Here is a 20732-nt window from a genome sequence, read left to right as displayed (position 1 = left end):
TTATCAGCCATGTCCTTAAACTGCTCTCCTCCATTCCTTCACATTCAACAACTGCTATCATCTATTCAGATGCACAGTATCCCACTTTCCTGCCAAGATACCCATGGACACAGCACTTCCCTAGTCTTGAATTTACAACCATTTACAGTTTCTATCCTAACTTTCCTCATGATCTTTCTAACCTCAACTCTTCCATGAAACCCACTTCTGAATCCCTTGAATTTATTCTCACTAAGTTACTGCACACTCAATTTCCCTTCAAATGCTGGCTGACATTATAAATCCTCTCTTCAGTGATATTCTTTTTCAGAACAATAGCAAAGCCCTCTTTCTCCACAAAGGATCTAACTGTGACCATATTACGAATCCAGCTATTGGTAATAATGGAAAGTCAGACCTCAGAATGAAACATGGTTTGATTGAATATTATTTTTCTTTTACATTTACTATAAAGGTCAGTAATAGAATATATTCATAGAGGCTGTGATTGTATTGTGAACAGCAGAACATTAAAAAACCACATTAAAAAAAACTCAAAGTATGCCACATTATAGAAGAACTATTGAACCATCGCATTACAAAAAAAAAGGATTTGTGTCAGCAATAACCTTAGAGATTCTCCAACCTGAATGAAAAGTCCCCCCATCTCCATTCTAAAGTTCCGGATCAGCTGGTATGGTTCTAACTGATTTCCTTTTGACAATTTTCTGCATTCACTGAATGCTATTTTCTGCGGTTAATGAGACACTTTTCAAAATATTCCTTTTTTGGGTGGGGGGGATGCAGAGATGAAGGTTGAAGAGAAGTGTCATGTAGGTTTGCAGTACAGAGGAACCTCGATTATTTGGCATTCGATTATTTGTACAAAATACTCCCCGCCATGTCATTCGGATATTCCAGGTTCCTCTCTATATTGCTATTATTTGGAAACTTGGAATTAAAAGTAGACTAAGGATAGCTTTTAGTCTTCAAATCTGTGAAGGTAACTACTGAAAAAAGGTCAACAAGTTATTTGAGTAGTGAATTAAAGACAATGTTTGCAAAGAACAGCATGGAACTTAAGTTAAATGTTTCAATCAGTGACTGCGGGAATGTTTACAAAGTTGAGTTTTATAACCTGCACAGAAAGAGATGCTCAGGGTCACGAATAATCCAAAGAGAAGAGGTGGAAAGAGTCACTCAAGTAGGAAGTTAAAGAGTCAAGACAGAAGTGATACTTCCCTGGGACTGACTGGTTGTAAGAGGATATTGCTGCTTAATACCTTTCGAATTATATATATATATATAATATAGAGCTTTTTACTTTTCTCTTATAAACTAGTGTTCTTTGTTAACATCCTAATACTCAAGAAAAAGTCTAAACAAGTTCTTAATCTATCGAAGCAAATCTTTATTACTCCTGTAAGCAAATCTTGCAAGGAAGATTAACATTCAATTAGCTCTTGTGAATCAGTCAGCCAGCAGCAAACATAAGAGATGACACAGCTTGCCACTGTTTCCTTCCATTCTATGGGAACTTTACTTCAACTAATGTTCCTATGAGAGAATTTTCCAAGATGTCGTTCCATGTATTTTGAACGTTGCCTCCATTGTTGCTAAAATTCTAGAATTCCCTTGCCGCAGCTTGGGTGCACGTATCCATCCATGCGCTGCTGAAATTCAATGCCGCTGTCACCACTTCAAGAGAAACTAGGAATAGGTAATAAATACTGCCAAACAAACAGTAATGCCGACAACCCATGAAACAATTTTCAACAATGAAAAACCCTGTACATTGTTCTTTTCTCAAGTCAGAGCACTAAAAAAACACTTCTTTGATAAAACACACCTTGTTGCATTCAATCTAAAAGTGGTTAAAAAAGGCTGGAAGCAACGTACTATCTCTCCTCACTATACAAATGCTTCTATTTAGCTCTTCTGCTTGTCTATCTAATTTTTTCCATGATAAATACGTTCACACCACGGTTCCTCATTGTTTGCAATGCTACAATGGCAAGTTTGCTGTATAACACTTTTTTAAAATTTCAACTCTGTTAATCTTGTATTGGTTACTCATCTATATATATTGCATCACATTTAGCTTTGGGCACCACTTGAGTGTGGCAGTAATACTCAAGCCATAGAAACTTCAGGTGTTCACCATTTGGTCCACTGTAACTGACATAACTAAGTTTCATGTTGAGCTGCTTCTCTGCCTCCAAGGCCTTAGTCATTTCCAGTGCCATTCTCACTAATGGAAGAATAAATGGATTCTGATTTGCAATCACATTTTTATTTTTTCCACCAAGGACAAATTTCACCCCAAAAGTGTCCCTTGCATTATAATTGTGGGAATACTTTATAAACAGTAAAATTCAGAAGTTGCGCAAAAGAATGCAGAAGACCTGATGTCTAACAACATTAGAATTTAAAAGAAAACCAAAAGTTAAGACACATTCAGGTAGCAATATCCAGTTACCAGCCTCACATGGAAATTGTTTCAGTTGTGATTTGTTTATTTAGAACATAGAAATTCAATTACAAATTACAAGCAACTTGAAATAATACAAGAATAGCACATAGTCAGATCTTAGGCCATCTATTTGTAACAGGCAATGAAAAATAAAGAAACCTGGAGGAAGTGATGAGAATTAAGAGAGCATTCAAAACATAGTTCATTCATCTTTAAGACCTTGGCATTACTATTACAATGAGGGTCAACACTAGAAATGGGATTGACTGCTCTTGAATGAAGTTCCATTCATAAAAGGCCATTGCCAATGAGGATAAAGAATTCTTCCCTGTAGTGGCACTGTAAGATTTCAACTTATCCATTTAATCAGCTCTTACTAAAAATAAAGTTTTAAATATAAGTGGTGCTATTAGAACCTCTTCAGATGAATTTGAAAACCTAATTTGAATTGAAGCAGCTAGAATAATATTAGTCCAGTTAATATCAGTGCTTTCAGTTTCAAATGCGCACATTAATTATTGTTTCCTAGTATCAGAGCTTAGTAGCGCATTTAAATTGGTTTCCATCATCAGTGTTACCACATAAAGAAAGCCTTCAAAACAAAGAAATGAAGCAGAATTACAATGAAAAGAAAATTCTCAAACAAGACCAATTTTTTAAAAAAGCAAACAATATCGTTGACAATATCCTTCAAGACTTAAACAGCATATACATAGTATAATAAAGTGTTTAAATAATAAATTTCTAGTCATTAGTCACATTTCTAGCACTTCAATTTTAAACTTTCTAAATTTTAAAGTAAGTTGATTAACTATTGTTCTGTCCTAAAATTTTCAATTGACCCATTGCATCTGCTATTTTGGCTGCTGATTTGTTTGTTCATGTACAATGTTGCAATTTCCCCAAAAGTGACCTTCCTTTTGCAACTTTTACTTTCAATTCTTGAAATTTTCTTTGTTGCCCAATCATTATGAAATCAATTTTGAACATCCAAGAGAATTCATGCCTCCATATTATCCAGGAATAACTGTGTATTCAAGAATTTCTTAAACATAACTCCAACATTTAGATTTTTCCTACTCTTTAGCAAGCTTTTCATGTAATATAAAATCAAAATGGCTACAGCATAGAAGGTTATTCAACCTGTTGTTTCAGTGCCAGTTCTTTGCATGAGGAACACAGCAGATCTCACTGCTGAATTACAATATTGAATTAATTGGCAAGTTCGATTGATTGTTGTACCTTTATGCACTGTCAGTGATCTGTGTCATTGCCTCATGTTTAATTTGTTTACAGTGGCACGGTGGCACAGTGGTTAGCACTGCTGCCTCACAGCGCCAGAGACCCGGGTTCATTTCCCGCCTCAGGCGACTGACTGTGTGGAGTTTGCACGTTCTCCCCGTGTCTGCGTGGGTTTCCTCCGGGTGCTCCGGTTTCCTCCCACAGTCCAAAGATGTGCAGGGTCAGGTGAATTGGCCATACTAAATTGCCCGTAGTGTTAGGTGAGGGGTAAATGTAGAGGTATGGGTGGATTTCGCTTCAGCGGGTCGGTGTGGACTTGTTGGGCCGAAGGGCCTGTTTCCACACTGTAATGTAATGTAATCTAATTACTCTCCCTTAACATTTCTTCTCTCGCTCTGCTTCCTACACTTTCCCTCATATTGCCTTTCGTTCAATTGCCAATTGCATGCACAATGCTCAATGTATTTTAAGGGATGGTCCAGGTGAACATTAATCATTACAGCCATGCTTCAAATTAAACAGGAGGCAATGACACAGATCACTGACAGTGCATAAAGGTACAACAATCAATCGAACTTGCCAATTAATTCAATATTGTAATTCAGGACTAATACAAATGATGTAAAATATATTGACTAATATAACCATATTCTCTAATTGAGAGATGGAAACTGAACAAGTGGCTGATACATTTCATTGTTAACTAATAATAACAAACAGACTTTAACGTCACAAAATGATTCAAATCTGCTCTGGGTTGTGTACAGAAAATTATATCAGGATTGTCCTATTATGTGCACGCTAACCAACATTTAGTCTGCATTAAAATAACTTAAATTCCACAGCTATTAAGTTACACGTTTGCCTCCAAAATATGTGACAGAATTTAAAATGAATCTGATACACTTTGTACAATACTGCTTGTGGATCACTTATATAAGTTTAGTTAGTTAATTAAACTACTTAACGTATCTCAGATGAAACTGGGCTGTGCCAACCGCACAAAGCATGGTTGCAGCAAATTAGCAATCCATTTTGTACCACATCCACAATTTTCTTGTCCACTGCCTTCAAAGAAAAACTAAAAGCAATTTAAAGCATTCTGAACTGCTATAGGTCTGATTTACACTACTGGCACCCCAATTTAACCCTCATTAATTCTACAGATTTTACAAAGTACCTAACCCAGAAATACAAATGTATATTTTCATGTCTGTGAGCTAAAACATACTAATTTATAACTTTAAAGATAATTGATTTATCATGTCTGCTTTTACATTCACAAAAATGGAACTCAAAACTAAATAAAATGTCATTTACAGCACAAATTTTATCTCCAATTAGCCAAGTGACGAAACAGATTAAGATTAGAATGATCATGTTAATCTGTCCATTCCAGTAATGCTATTGTATAGAAATATCAACAAAATGCAAATGACTGCTTCTATGGCCACCATAACCTTCTTCATTAAACATTCTGAGTAAATGTTATATTTACATGTGAACCTATCTGAAAAGGTCAAGTAGTCATCACTCTCCATAACTATGTATACTGGCTGAAATGCCTACACCTTAGTTCCACAGCAGCAGAGTATTTTCTCTTTCCAGAGAATGGAGAGTTTTTCTTTAAACAATAGTCTAAAGAGAATTTTATTATGCTAGCATCACTGATCATAGATCGACATGAGCACTTAAGTGCTAAAACAGAAAAATCTGAAGATCCAGTAACATCTTGGCTATCATGGGCTGCCATCTCCGATTAAAATTGAGTGAACAGACCTTTTTTAAAACCAATAAAAGGAATTTGGCTGACAGTATTGTGCTCAGTCAGTGTTGAAGGCACACAAAAAGTCTCAGATCTGTCGAGCCCTGCGGGACCAATAAAAATAACAAAACTCGATAGAACTGAAGTCCAACTTATTACTAGGATTTCAACACAGTACAGCTATATCAGGTATACTTGTATTCCCAACTCAGATTGGTATAATTGAGATACCTACATAATAATTATGGAATATAATTGTGTTTGTATGAATGTAAACACAATAATCTTGTAATTGTAATGACTATATAGAATAGATAAGATGTATTTTTAAAATGCACTTTGTATGGCAATCCAGGATATAATTCCAAAGATTTTGAAACAATCTTAAAAGAGAATAGCCTGTCTATGTTTCTCGTACACATCACTCAAATTCATAAGCAACATCTGTAACCTCCCCCCAATCCATGTATCCATAGTAACACTATGTTCAGGGAGAGAATCCTCCCTTCTCACCATCCACATCAAACATCGAAGGCAAATCTGTGTTGGAGAGGGACAAGCAAGTTTTCCAGCAGAATAGTATTCACATATTTGTTCTTTTTTTCTACGAAAGTTTTACCTTACAACTTCCAAGCACAAGCTCTCAGTGGTTCTCTCTTCACTTTTAAGGTGTTTAAAAAAACCTTGTTTCTTTCATATCTCATAGTGCTCATATTTTCAATACACCTGTTTTCTTTGGAGATAAAGTGGCAATTTGTCATTTTCGCCGTGTTATTATGCTGCCCAATCCATCTTTCAGTTCTGATGAAGAGTGTACACCCAAACTGACAAGATGCTGGTTTACTTGTGTGCTTCCACCTGTTTCAGTTATAGATTTTAATAACTGCAGAATTTTGTCATTTACATTAAAATATTCTTTGCTGCAAACTTTACACCATGCTCATGATCTCTCACCATTGAAGATATAGATATAAATTACTGCAAGTCCTTTACAATGATTCTACTAATTCAATAAATAAAATAGCCGCTAATTCCGGCTGGATAGCATTCATGATTTGATTTTGTCACTCTTTGTATTGTGGGATCATGTTCAAATAACAACCAAAATCAGTGAGTAGCGAAAATTGAATCTTTTTTCAGCAATCACCGCACAAGTGCAAGACTGCAGTAGAATTCCTAAATACAGTTCTTTATACAGAGTTCCTACATATAATAACATTCCACTACTATGGTGTTACATGTTTATCGATAGCACATGAAGCTTTGAAAGGCTTCTGTTGTGGGGGACAGGAGATGGGTTAAAACATGCTAAATGCTGGCTGCTACTTCTGATGGGGTTAAGAGCGTCTGTTCACTCTGCTTGCATAATTAGGAGGTGGTTAAAAATCACACAACACCAGGTGATAGTCCAACAGGTTTATTTGAAAGCACTAGCTTTCGGAGCACTGCTTCTTTATCAGGTGGCTGTGGAAAATAAGATCATAAGACACAGAATTTATCGCAAAAGATTAAAGTATCATACAATAAATTTTGTTATAAATGCTGTGTCTTATGATCTTATGCTCCACAACCACCTGTTGAAGGAGCAGTGCTCTGAAGGCTAGTGCTTCCAAATAAACCTGTTGGACGAAAACCTGGTGTTGAGTGATTTTTGACTTTGTCCACCCCAGTCCAACAGCAGCTCCTCCACATCATAATTAGGAGGTGTTTGTTCTTTTGTCTTTTAAGTTAATAAATGTTAGTAAAAATACTAGGCCTATATGCTCGAAATAAATTAGAAATCGTACCTGCATTTAATAAAAAAAGGATATCAAACTGATTAGTGCAGCTGGGTTGTGAAATTTATTTACTATTTGCCAGTTTGAGTTTCATTCATTCATGCAATTTCATGGAAGCACTGTTTTGTCAGTGAGTTTCTGAAAGGGATAATGGCCCAGTTGAAAGGTATTTAACAGGTACTTAGTAATTGGGGAATTATTCAAGTCCAGGAGAAGGTTGGTAAGAGCTGATTAATATTGTAATATTTTGTGGAGATTTGATGGGATAGTATTGTTTCGTATGCTAAGGTAAACACTGCTTGTAGCAAAAGCTGATAAAGTGTGAAAATGCAGTAATGGGTTTGAAAGGGCTGTTTTGATAAGAGTCATAAAGTCAGAGATGTACAGCACAGAAACAGATCTTTTGATCCAACTCGTCCATGCCGACGAGATATCCTAAACTAATCCAGTCCCATTTGCCAGCACTTGGCCCATATCCCTCCAAACTCTTCCTATTCATATACCCATCCAGATGCCTTTTAAATGCTGCAATTGTACCAGCCTCCACTGGCAGCACATTCCATACATGCACCACTTTCTGTGTGAATAAGTTGCCCCTTAGGTCCCTTTTATATCTTTCCCCTCTCACCCTAAACCTCTGCCCTCTAGTTCTCGACTCCCCACCCCAGGAGTTTATTTATCCTATCCATGCCCCCCATAATTTTATAAACCTTTATAAGGTCACCCCTCAGCCACCGATGCTCCAGGGAAAACAGATTCAGCCTATTCAGCCTCTCCCTATAGCTCAAATCCTCCAACCCTGCAATATCCTTGTAAATCTTTTCTGAACCCTTTCAAGTTTCACAACATCCTTCCGACTGGATGGAGACCAGAATTGCACACAATATTCCAAAAGTGGCCTAACCAATATCCTGTACAACCGCAACGTGACCTCCCAACTCCTATACACAATAGTCTGACCAATAAAGGAATGCATACCAAACACCTTCTTCAGTATCCTATCTACTTGTGATTCCACTTTCAAGGAACTATGAACCTGCACTCCAAGGTCTCCTTGTTCCGCAAAATTCCCCAGGACCTTACCATTAAATGCACAAGTCTTGCTTTTCCAAAATGCAGTACCTCGCATTTATCTAAATGAAACTCCATCCGCCACTCCTCAGGCCATTGGCCCATCTGATCAAAATCCCATTGTACTCTGAGGTAACCTTCTTCGCTGTCCACTACACCTCCAATTTTTAGTGTCATCTGCAAACTTACTAACTATACCTCCTATGTTCACATTCATATCATTTAAATAAATGAAGAAAAGTAGTGGACCCCATACCGATCTTTGTGGCACTCCACTGGTCACAGGCCTCCAGTTTGAAAAGCAACCTTCCACCACCGCTCTCTGTCTTCTACCTTTGAGCCAGTTCTGTATCCAAATGGCTAGTTCTCCCTGTATTCCATGAGACCTAAGCTTGCTAAGCAGTTTCCCATGGGAACCATGTCAAATGCCTTACTGAAATCGACATAGATCACGTTCACCGATCTGCCCTCATCAATCCTCTTTGTTACTTCTTCAAAAAATTTCATCAAGTTTGTGAAACATGATTTCCCACACACAACGCTATGTTTACTATTCTGAATCAGTCCTCCCCTTTCAAAACACATGTAAATTCTGTCCCTCAGGATTCCCTCCAACAACTTGCCCACCACCGACATCAGGCTCACTGGTCTATAGCTACCTGGCTTTTTCTTAATACCTTTCTTAAATAGTAGTACGTTAGCCAACCTCCAGTCTTCTGGCACCTCACCTGTGACTACTGATGATACAAATATCTCAGCAAGGGGCCCAGAAATCATTTCACTAGCTTCCCACAGAGTCATAGTGTACATCTGATCAGGTGCTGGCAACTTATCCGCCTTTATGCATTTTAAGACATCGAGCACCTCCTCCTCTGTGCTGTGGACATTTTTCAAGATGTCGCCATCTATTTCTCCACATGCTATAATCTTTGAATTTTTTATACCCTTCACCTTCAAGGTACCACTCAAACTTATTTACATACCAAGCGCAAAATCTGAGATAGACCAGTGCCATATGGAAACTCCTTAAAGCAATTTTTTTAAAAATGCATTGTACAGAATGCCTTAAGTGAAAACTTAGTAAAAAGTTCGATTTATGCAGCTGAACATGGATTTATCACAAATAGATGAAAATTGCCAAATCATAATATGAATCTACAAGCTATGAATAACCCAATTCTAAATTACTCTAACTACTTTTAAAAACTAAATGATATTAAATTACTTTCTAATTTAGTAAGCATGGAACTGATTATTACATCCTAAGTTACAACAGAATTTTCCAAATTACAGCTATTAAGGCTCTTGCATGCAAAAGATATTTAAATTTTTGCAGGTGAGATCTTCTGGCAGAAAATTTTTTAAAAATACCATAAAAGCTTGTGGAAACACAAATTGCACTGAATACAATTTCCACCCAAAATGCCTTGATCTTTTGCACAATTATGCCAACATTGAAAGAATATTGCAGTTAAACAGATGATCCAAACTCTTAGGTCTTCACCTGATTATTTCAAACTCAATGTGGATATTACTACTGATGCATGTCAGTAGCTGAAGATTACAGTTTAACCAACTATGGCAAAAATATCAAAATTAATAACATCTAAATATAACATTATAAAATGCGAATTAGCTACAAAAATCATTGATACGTACATTTCATTGAATGAAAACACTGCCAATCCAATACCGTAAATGAATTAGAATACAGATTTATTAATTAGGCCAGCTGCTTAGAAAAGTCTGTATTTCTGTCACATTACAAGCACTTAATATCTGTAAAGCAACAGAAACAAAGCAGAGTGTCATCAATTGAGAGAAAAAACAAATGTGCAATGTAAATGTATACAAAGACTAATCTGTCACTGCACAAACAAGGTCAGCTCCATTTGCTGCACGACAAGTTAAGAATTCACACAAAACACCCAAATTACTCAAAAAATGTTCATTACTGGACAATAAAAATTAGGGGAACAAAGAGATATCAGAATTTTAAAACTGGGTCTTACACACCACTAAACCCAAATGTCAATCCACGAGATAGCCAATTGCAGTGGTGTCAAACAGGGAACCCGTAATGCAGTCAGCACTGAAGTTAATTACACTACCATTAAAGCTTGATACAAACCAAACCACTTTCCATGAATCAAAACTGCTTGGATTACTACAGCTTATTGTTGCCAGCCTAGACGTCTTAAGAGCTCTACTTAAATTTGACAGACTTGGTTTTCATTCTGACACTTTTTTTTGGTTTCACACATTTGGTAATCTCTGTTCTCCAACTCCTCTCATTGATGAAGAATAGGTAACCAAACACATTGCATGAAGGTCATTCATCACTGCATTTGGCCATCACATTTCTTCACTTTCTCCATGACAGATGACTAAACAATTTCAATCAGTTATTTTATCCTTTGTTTCCACCACTTTTCCTGATCCTCCGATGCATATGACCATGATTTTGCACACTCATTACTCCATATATCCACCTCAGTATCCAAATCCTTTTAGCATTTGTCATCGTTCCTCTCTCCTTGATGTTGCCAAGTTCCTGCACTCTTTTTATATATTCATTCATGGGATTTGGTGTTACTGGCTGGCCAGCCATAATTGTCCATCCTTAGTTACCCTTGAGAAGGTTCTTGAACCACTGCAGTCCACCTGCTGTGGATTGATCCATAATGCCATTCAGGAATGAATTCCAGGATTTTGACCGAATGGCAGTGAAGGAACGGCAATATATTTTCAAGTCAGGATGGTGAGTGGCTTGGACGGGAACTTGATGGTGATAGTGTTCCCATGGAAATCCTGCCCTTGTCCTTCTGGAAGGAAGTGATCATGGGTTTGGAAGGTGTTATTTCAGTATCTTTGGTGAATTTCTGCAGTATGGCTTGCAGATAGTCCACATTGCTGCTACTAAACATTAGTAGTAGAGGGAGTGGATGTTTGTAGAGGTCCTACAACTGTCTTGAAGTTTCTTCCTTTCAGTTTCAGCAATACTTTTCTATCACATGATATTTCATTACATTTCCTTCAATTATTCTGATCAGAACTAATCCACTGCTTAATTTCCATTTCTATACTTCTATCTTCTTTTCACCACTGACCTCAGGTACTTGACCCACACCCAAATTTTAAACAAGGTAGTCAAATAATTCCATGCATCTTGCTCCTTTTCCTCTTAGATGTATCAAAATTCTGTCTGTTAGACAAGTTGGCCCTAGTTTGATGGGCAAAATAATTTCAATACAAAAATTTCAGTCAGTCATTTTCCGTCCTGAGCCCATCTGAAAAACAGACCATTAAGTTATTTATTTACTCAACTAATTTTAAAAACTAACAATTGATTCCACTTACAATATTTAGCTGTAAACTGGACACATCCAGCCTAGAAAACATACCAACTTGCCTAAAATCACAAGCATTTGTAGATTTTGACAAACAACTAAAACTTCTTATTGGATCACAAAGTTCAAACTAAAAATTACACGATCCACACAACACCTCAGCAAGGAGGATGCTAAAAATACAATTGGCAAGGACATGACTGATGGTCACATTTTCCTCATATCAATAAAGATCTAACTATTTAGCCTTAACAATATAGCTAGGTAATTCATCAGGGGTCAACCCTGACAACGAACAATCTGTGCAACTAAAGATTAACTGGACAGCCAGTCTGTCATGATATTGATTTAGCACAGCGTAGCCATTCTATAATATTTGACTGATAGATCATTTGTGTATCTTCACATTATCACGCATGCCTGCTGATAAAAATAACAGATTTTACAAGGTTAGGATGTATTATTCATCCATCTGGCTGTCACCAATTTGAACACTGAATAAGAACTGGCATTCACATGAAATTATAATTTACTAATGCAAGATTTGAAGCTGAGGTTATTGTACACTCAGAAAAATATTGAAAACAATGCATTTCCTAAATTAGATACATACACAGAGGCAGAGTGTTAAGTGTGAATTCACATGAGAAATAACTATTTCAAAAGCAGTAAAGGCAAATTTGCACCAAAGAAATAAAACTGGCTAACCAAACTACTTTCCAAAATGCTTATTTTCATGGGATACCAAAAGTATGTATCATAAATATAAAGTATACATTAACAGGCACTTAATCTCTATTCTACTTGCATATAGATTGAAATTACCATTCCATTAGAAAACTACAACCTGTACTTATGAAATGCCTGTCATGATGCAAAACATTCTAAAGTACTTCACAATCACTGTAACCAAACAAAACCTAACATCAAGCCATAGAAAGCGAGGTAAATGACTAATGTTGCCAGGTTTGGAGGAAATTCCTAAGAGAGCAGAGAGTGAATTGAAAAAGCAAGGAAGACACTCAAGGATTTTGATTTGTCAATGCTAGGACAACAGAATTTGGCGGAATACAGATATCTTTAAGGATTTTAGGATGCAAGGTTATGAAGTGCAATGATAAAAAGTTTGAATTTAAGGCAATGGCAATGTGAAAGCTAATGTACATTAGCAGGTTTATGTGTGGTGAGCGATTGGAAACTGGCACAATTTAGGGTACAGAATACAGGCAACAAATATTTGTATGAGTTGAAATTTTCAGAGGATGGGACATGGAAAGAAATAACACAATATTAAGCTGAAAATAATTATCGTTAGTCCTCTTTACTTTTTAGGAATAGTTAAAGTGATCAGGGTCAAGTGCACAAAAAAAGACCATTCGGCCAATCGAGTCTGTGCCAGTCAAAAAACAAGCACCTCATTATCCGAAACCCATTTTCCAACCTTTTATATCTCGGTATCATAAGTGCAGATCTAAATACTCCTTGGGCACCACGACTGATTATTGACCAAAACTAAGCATCATTCTGACACTATATATCAGCAAGAACATAGTAGAACATAGAACATAGAACAATACAGTACAGAACAGGCCCTTCGGCCCACGATGTTGTGCCGAACATTTGTCCTAGCTTAAGCACCCATCCATGTACCTATCCAATTGCCGCTTAAAGATCGCCAATGATTCTGACTCTGCCACCCCACAGGCAGCGCATTCCATGCCCCCACCACTCTCTGGGTAAAGAGCCTACCCCTGACATCTCCCCTATACCTTCCACCCTTCACCTTAAATTTATGTCCCCTTGTAACACTCTGTTGTACCCGGGGAAAAAGTTTCTGACTGTCTACTCTGTCTATTCCTCTGATCATTTTATAAACCTCTATCAAGTCACCCCTCTTCCTTCGCCGTTCCAATGAGAAAAGGCCTAGCACTCTCAACCTATACTTGTACGACCTATTCTCCATTCCAGGCAACATCCTGGTAAATCTTCTCTGCACCCTCTCCAAAGCTTCCACATCTTTCCTAAAGTGAGGCGACCAGAACTGCACTCCAAATGTGGCCTAACCAAGGTCCTGTACAGCTGCAACATCACTTCACGACTCTTGAATTCAATCCCTCTGCTAATGAACACTAATACACCATAGGCCTTCTTACAAGCTCTATCCGCCTGAGTGGCAACTTTCAAAGATCTATGAACATAGACCCCAAGATCCCTCTGTTCCTCCACCTTACTAAGAACCCTTCCGTTAACCCTGTATTCCGCATTTTTATTTGTCCTTCCAAAATGGACAACCTCACACTTGACAGGGTTGAACTCCATCTGCCATTCCTCAGCCCAGCTCTGCATCATATCTAAGTCCCTTTGCAGCCGACAACAGCCCTCCTCACTATCCGCAACTCCACCAATCTTCGTATCGTCTGCAAATTTACTGACCCACCCTTCGACTCCCTCTTCCAAGTCACTAATAAAAATTACAAACAGCAGAGGACCCAGAACTGATCCCTGCGGAACTCCACTCGTAACTGGGCTCCAGGCTGAATATTTACCATCTCCCACCACTCTCTGACTTCGACCGGTTAGCCAGTTTTCTATCCAACTGGCCAAATTTCCCTCTATCCCATGCCTCCTGACTTTCCGCATAAGCCTACCATGGGAAACCTTATCAAATGCCTTACTAAAGTCCATGTACACTACATCCACTGCTCTACCCTCATCCACATGCTTGGTTACCTCCTCAAAGAATTCAATAAGACATGTAAGGCAAGACCTACCCTTCACAAATCCGTGCTGGCTGTCCCTAATCAAGCAGTGTCTTTCCAGATACTCATAAATCCTATCCCTCAGTACCCTTTCCATTACTTTGCCTACCACCGAAGTAAGACTAACTGGCCTGTAATTCCCGGGGTTATCCCTATTCCTTTTTTTGAACAGGGGCACAACATTCGCCACTCTCCAGTCCTCTGGTACCACCCCCGTTGACAGTGAAGACGAAAAGATCATTGCCAACGGTTCTGCAATTTCCTCTCTTGCTTCCCACATAATTCTAGGATATATCACGTCAGGCCCCAGGGACTTGTCTATCCTCAAATTGTTCAAAATGTCCAACACAGCTTCCTTCCTAACAAGTATCTCTTCTAGCTTACCAGTCCGTTTCACATTCTCCTCTTCAACAATACGGTCCCTCTCGTTTGTAAATACTGAAGAAAAGTACTCATTCAAGACTTCTCCTATCTCTTCCGACTCAATACACAGTCTCCCACTATTGTCCTTGATCAGACCTACCCTCGTTCTCGTCATTCTCATGTTTCTCACATACGCATAAAATGCCTTGGGGTTATCCTTGATCCTATCCACCAAAGATTTTTCATGCCCTCTCTTAGCTCTCCTAATCCCTTTCTTCAGCTCCCTTCTGGCTATCCTGTATCCCTCCAAAGCTCTGTCTGAACCTTGTTTCCTCAACCTTATGTAAGCCTCCTTCTTCCTCTTTACAAGACATTCAACCTCCCTCGTCAACTAAGGTTCCCTCACACGACCATCTCTTTCCTGCCTGACAGGTACATACATATCAAGGACACGTCGTATCTGTTCCTTGAAAAAGTTCCACATTTCCACGACATCCTTCCCTGACAGCCTATGCTCCCAACTTATGCTCCTCAGATCCTGTCTTACAGCATCGTATTTACCCTTCCCCCAATTGTAAAACCTACCCTGTTGCACGCACCTATCTCTCTCCATAACCAAGCTGAAAGTCACAGAATTGTGGTCACCATCACCAAAATGTTCACCCACTAACAAGCCCATCACTTGTCCCGGTTCGTTACCAAGTACCAAATCCAATATGGCCTCCCCTCTGGTCGGACAATCTACATACTGAGTTAGTAAAGCTTCCTGGACACACTGCACAAACACCGCCCCATCCAATCTACTTGATCTAAAGAGCTTCCAATCAATATTTGGGAAGTTGAAATCACCCGTGACTACTACCCTGTGGCTTCTGCACCTTTCCAAAAGCTGTTTCCCAATCTGTTTCTCCACATCTCTGCTGCTATGGGGGGCCTATAGTAAACACCCAACAAGGTGACTGCTCCTTTCCTATTTCTGACTTCAGCCCATACTACCTCCAAAGGCAGATCCCCCTCTAACTGCCTTTCTGCAGCCGTTATACCATTTCTAACTAGCAATGCCAACCCCTCTCCTTTTTTACCACCCTCCCTAATCTTACTGAAACATCTGTAACCAGGAACCTCCAACAACCATTCCTGTCCCTCTTCTATCCACATTTCCGTGATGGCCACAACATCATAGTCCCAGGTACCGATCCATGCCTTAAGTTCACCCACTTTATTTCTGATACTCCTTGCGTTAAAGTATACACACTTGAACCCATCTCTGTGTCCGCAAGTATTCCCCGTCAGTGCTACCTTCTCCACAGCCTCCCTACATTCTTGGACATCCTGACAAACAGCTAACCTACTTGCTGGACTACAAGTCCGGATCCCATCCCCCTGCCAAATTAGTTTAAATCCCCCCGAAGAGTGCTAGCAAACCTACCTCCCAGGATATTGGTGCCCTTCTGGTTCAGGTGCAACCCGTCCTGCTTGTACAGGTCCCACCTTCCCCAGAATGCAGTCCAATTGTCCAAATACCTGAAGCCCTCCCTCCTACACCATCCTTGCAGCCAAGTGTTCAACTGCACTCTCTCCCTATCCCTTGCCTCACTGTCACATGGCACCGGCAACAACCCAGAGATGACGACTCTGTCCGTCCTAGCTTTTAGCTTCCAGCCTAACTCCCTGAGCTCCTGAATGACCTCCCCACCCCTTTTCCTACCTATGTCGTTGGTGCCAACGTGCACCACGACTTCTGGCTGCACACCCTCCCCCTTAAGGATTCTGAAGACACGGTCCGAGACGTCTCTGACCCTGGCACCCAGGAGGCAACAAACCATCCGAGAGTCTCGCCCATGTGCACAGAAGATAGTCCATAGTACTGCAGATACTGGAGATTAGAGCCAAGAGTGTGGTTCTGGAAAAGCACAGCCAGCCAGGCAGCATCAGAGAAGCAGGAAAATCGACATTTCAGGCAAAAGCCCTTCATCAGGAACATAGTAATGTCAATAATAAGTAAATACGTTCCATCCAAGGTCAGGAAAAGAAATAAGTAAACTAGAAATGAATCTTAGCTGTGTGAAAAAAGGGCCACACAAACAATACCAAATTGGTCCAAACCTTCAGACAGCAACAAGTATTATTGTGAATTGCTGCACTTGCACTTACCTTTAAATTGTGCATCCGAACCCTACATTTCCAAGCTCAACCTCCAAACCTGGTGGACTCAGAAATGCATAGCTTATCTTCAATCCAACTAATCCTCACAGTACAGGATGATAATGCCCACTTTGTATAGCTGTAATTGCCATATTCTGTTAAATTCATTGACTAACACACTGAACAGCTATGCAACATTTAATAGTTTTCCAGTATGTTAATGAATGAATGTAAATTAGCTAAATGGTTATGGGGATTGGGGGGCTCTGTAGAGTGGATGAGCTAAATAAGAGGACAGAATGGCTGGGTAGGCAGGGTGGATGAGTGAGGAGTTGGGTTGGGGGCTAGTCAGATCAGCTTGGGAGTGGAAGGAGTAATAGGATATTGGAGTGGAATGTCAGTGAAACTGAGTAGGAGGTCAGTTTGACAGTGAGCGAGGAGTTGAAGCAGCTTTAAGTCTCTAAATTTTCTTTACTAAATGTAAAGGTAAGTTAGAACCCTCCAAAGTCTCCAACTCTAATTTAGAGTTGTGGAATATCTCAACAAGTGTTCCAGATACTTCAGCTTTCAAGGCAATAATTGTATAGTAAATGCATCAGAATTTCTGAAAGATCCAAACAAAGATATGTTTTTAATATTTTCTAAATTTAACATACAAAAAAAAGTTAGAATCCAAAGGGCTGCATCCTCTGGTACACAGATGAAAGAAGCAATAATGTATCAATTTAAACTAAAAGGTACCAATAAATGCACTTAGAACAAAATGATTGACAATTACCTTAGTGATATACAAAATCCAAGGTGGAACCAGCACTATTATATATAAATTTACCTATCTTTTGCAAAGGTTTGTGGAGAATTATTCAGTAAATTAACCTTGCAATTCCAATTCTTCCCTTCCACCTCCTCACAAAAAAATATTCTTGTGTGAAAACAGATTTTTATCCGTTGACACTGCACATTTCAGAAAGACTTTTCTTTAAAACTTGGAGGCAATGACACAGGACACAACAGGATGATTATCTAAAACGTACAAAATTCTGTACGATTAGGGAGTCCTCAGTGGAATACACTATATGCAAGAAATAGGCTCTTGCAAAATAATATGTTTCAGCAATTGTTTCTGCCACATTCTTTTGCTTCAAAGCACACATTTTCAGCATCTGAGATAAAATGCGCTTTGGTCCTTTTAACTGTCTCTAAACAGCTTAAGCAGAGTACAATTGCAGACAGCTCCAGTTTTAGAGTTTAATTTAACAATTTCAAATGCACAAGAAATTACTTCACAAAAACTTGCACATTTGCTAAGGAACTGAAATGAATTGTCAAATGCTTACATGAAAACAGAACTGATTCACCAATTGATCAAAAGAGTCATTAAAAAACATAAATTGAATATTTCAACCTTGGTGCAGGAACTCTCTCAAGGTGTTTAATGACATCGACTCATACACAAGTTGACCCTGTCAAGATAATCGTGCTGTAGTTGTTGGAACTCATTCTGGCAGAAAGTTCAACAGAACTATTTTGTTTCAAGCACACTGTACATCTTTTTCTCTTGTGATGCTGCTTCATCTGTGTGTCAAACTGATCTTCCAGACTGGAGAAGATTTTGAAACATGTTAACTCACACTGTTCTCATTAAGGCATCGACTACTTTGGTAACCTTTGCTTGTCACTGCTAGAACTCTTATTGATTATAATTCTAAAGGCTGGCTTTTTGACTGATGACACAACACTTACTTATATAATCTGATGCAGGTCCCTACATTAGCAGGCTTGAAGTTTAATTTGCAGCAGAGGCAAAGCTGAAATGGACCTGAAGCAAAACCGCTAATACGTTTAGAAAAATCTTTCTTTGGATGATCAAATGTCCTATAGTCATTTTCAGCAATATAGTTGAATTAATACTGGCTGAGACACTTAATTTTTTAGAATTCGTTCACTGAATGAAGGCATCGCTGGATAGTTCAGCATTTATTGTGCATCCCTAATTGCCCAGAGGGCAGTTAAGAGTCAACCACACTGGTGTGGGTCTGGAGTCACATGTAGACCAGACTAGGTAAGGATGACAGCTTCCCCCTCTAAAGGACATTAGAGTCAAGAGTACTGTAGAGTTGATTTTTATTTGTCATTTCTACTGTATGTAACTGATACAGTAAAAACTGGACAGCATTTTTCCAGGACTGAGGGTGCTACATGGACAGCACAAACTACACACTCATATAAGGCATAAAGTGCATAAGTGCAAAACAAGCAAGTTACAGTGTAATAAAAGAACGATAAATAATAGACATTTTTCTAGCAGTAATTCAAAGTCATGCAAAGAATTTCAGATGGGAAAGAGTCTAATTATACTGTGTTAAGGAGCCTGTTGGCTTGGGGGAAGAAACTGTTGCACAGTCTGGCCTTGAGACACCAAATGTTCTGGTATCTTCTGTCACATAGCAGAACAGTTTGAGTGAGGGGTGTGTGGGCTCTTAATGTTTGGAAGCAGCGTGTGGAGTAAATGTCTGTAATGGAGGGAAGAAAGACTCCAACGATCTTCTCAGTTGTCCTCACCATCTGTTGCAAGGTCTTATGATCCTAGATGGTGCAATTCCTGAACTAGGCAGTGAATGCATAAGCTCAGAGTACTCTTAATGAATCCTCTGTGGAGTGTGATGAGGATGGGGGTGCGATGAGAGGTGGGCTTTCCTCAGCCTGCACAGAAAATAGAGGTGCTGCTGAACTTGCTTGGCTATGGAACTGGTGTTGAAGGTCCAGGTGAGATTCTCTGCCAGGTGCATGCCAAGAAATTTGGTGCTCTTCACAATCTCCATGGGGGAGCTGTCGATGTCCAGCAGAGAGTGGTCACTCCGTGCCCTCCTGAAGTGAACAACCTTCTCTTTCATCTTGTCCATGTTCAGAGACAGGTTGTTGGCTCTGTACCAGTCCATTAGCTGCTGCATCTCGTCTCTGTACGCTGACTTGTCATTCATGCTGACGAGACCCACTACAGTTATATCATCAGTGAACTTGATGCGATTTGACCAGTGCATCGTTGCACAGTAGTGTATCAGCAGGGTGAATAGCAGTGGACTAAGCAAATAGCCCTGAGGGGCTCCCCGTGCTCCGTGTGGTGGTGTTGGAAATGCTATTCCCAATCCGGACTGACTGAAGTCTCCCTCAGGAAGCCCAAGATTCAGTTACAAAAGGAGATATTTAGGCTCAGCAGAAACCAAATAGGTTTATCCACCAACTGACAATAAATTCATGGTCATTATTAGATGCTTAATTACAGATTTTTATTGAATTTAAATTGCACCAGCTGCTATGGTGGCAATCGAACCTAGGTTCATTACCTGGGTACCTCGATTAACTGCACAGCCATAATGTTACTGGCCATTCACCTCCCTCTAATATTATGCCAGATTAAGATGAAATGATTAAATGTTAAGTATTCTTTATTGTTTTAAAACTATTTTTAAACAAATCTCTGCAGTTAACTATCATTCATAATTTTGTGCATCCTCTTCAAGAATACCTCTACTGGAGTTAATTGCCAATCAAATCGGCACTTCCATCTTATACAATATGTTGCATAAATATTGATTTCTACCTTGAATTGATATTCTTGCACATTGTCTTGTTATGTACAAGACAAAACCTTTTTATCAAAATGTTTTGACCCTTGTTTCACACAACTAGTCACAGATTTGAGTCATGCCACGAAACCAACATTATAGACTGCTCATAACTATTATGGTATTCGAACAATGAAAGACTCAACAGACAATCAGTGTATTTTTCAATGTATAATTTCAG

The 20732-nt window shown here is 38.9% G+C and overlaps 1 protein-coding gene across 3 annotated transcripts in view; it reads right to left on the bottom strand.

Annotated features, from left to right (window-relative positions):
- LOC122563198 (TBC1 domain family member 22B) overlaps positions 1 to 20732 on the bottom strand; it is a 314506-nt gene that overhangs the window by 200507 nt on the left and 93267 nt on the right. The gene's annotated exons all lie outside the window — the stretch shown is intronic.

This window comes from Chiloscyllium plagiosum, unplaced genomic scaffold, assembly GCF_037043375.1.
Source record: "Chiloscyllium plagiosum isolate Xiang-an unplaced genomic scaffold, Cpla_swu_hap1 HiC_scaffold_26, whole genome shotgun sequence".
NCBI classification, from domain to species: Eukaryota; Metazoa; Chordata; class Chondrichthyes; order Orectolobiformes; family Hemiscylliidae; genus Chiloscyllium; species Chiloscyllium plagiosum.
The sequence above is the reverse complement of the archived record's forward strand: the minus strand, read 5'-3'. Positions and strand labels throughout refer to the sequence as shown.